This window comes from Sinocyclocheilus anshuiensis, unplaced genomic scaffold (assembly GCF_001515605.1).
Source record: "Sinocyclocheilus anshuiensis isolate Anshui unplaced genomic scaffold, SAMN03320099.WGS_v1.1 C32430360, whole genome shotgun sequence".
In the NCBI taxonomy this organism is placed as follows: Eukaryota; Metazoa; Chordata; class Actinopteri; order Cypriniformes; family Cyprinidae; genus Sinocyclocheilus; species Sinocyclocheilus anshuiensis.
The window spans coordinates 1-972 of record NW_015616444.1 but is presented as its reverse complement, the minus strand read 5'-3'; the positions used below and the strand labels follow the sequence as shown (position 1 = coordinate 972).

Below are 972 nucleotides of genomic sequence, written 5' to 3'. Positions count from 1 at the left end.
ACACACACACACACACACACACACACACACACACACAGGTTTGATAAGCTCAGAAACAGCCATCATCATAAGCAAACTGACACAAAGGCAATCAATCATGTTACATCACACACACACACACACACACACACACACACAGAGATACTTACAGATGGATGTGAGGAGATAGAGTGTAGTCTGAAGAGGTAGCGAATATACATCTCTCTAAACACTCTGTACAGCTTCGACGGCTCGTTATATAAGAAACACAGTGGAGCAACTGCAGCACAGGATACAGATAGATGCTTGTTTACAAAATAGATTTGACTTTTTTAAACTTTGTGCTTTATTCTTCATACTCACCATACATTGAGAAGCCATGAAATGGGATGACACCTATGGGACAGAGCGGTCATATTCTGTTACACTGATTATGGGTATTACAAACGAGTTTTGTGAAACTGCAAATAAATAAATAAATGCACTGCCACTAGTTTCAGACAAATGTCAGAGAAGTCAACAAATGAAGACTAATAAGGTGCACTCTGGGACATGCTGTCATGCAAATACTGTATTATAAACGCTGCTTTCTCACCATTCGGGGGGTAAACCATAGCACACTGCTCTGAGCCAGACTTGTCTGAGAAATAGAAATTTCATAGACTGAAAAGAAGCTACGGAAGATATTATATCAACAAAGATAAACATTCAAACACATTACTTTGGATGCAAGATTTAGGTGGTGTAGCGCTGTTGTAGCTGAAATGCTCCAGGACTGCAGTGTCTCGAGAAAAACACAGCAAGACCTGTGGAGAAAAACAATGGACAAATAGAGTGATGCAGGGATAATGTATTTTTGTAGGCCAAACCCCGTAAATGAGTTAGCATTTTAGCAATTCCGGTTCAGTTGTCCTGAAGTCAATGGGTTTTTTGAATCGCTGTGGTTATCACAAGCTCAAGATATTTTCATGTTTTATTCTATGACATAAAATA

At 39.2% G+C, this 972-nt stretch overlaps 1 long non-coding RNA gene across 1 annotated transcript; it reads right to left on the bottom strand.

Moving 5' to 3' along the window:
• Nucleotides 1–140: 140 nt before the first annotated feature.
• On the bottom strand, nucleotides 141–880 carry LOC107682654 (uncharacterized). The gene is made up of 4 exons (XR_001633553.1): nucleotides 701–880; nucleotides 575–619; nucleotides 343–375; nucleotides 141–259 (listed from the first exon to the last, which is right to left on the bottom strand). It is a non-coding gene; the product is annotated as an uncharacterized LOC107682654 (long non-coding RNA).
• Nucleotides 881–972: the final 92 nt, after the last annotated feature.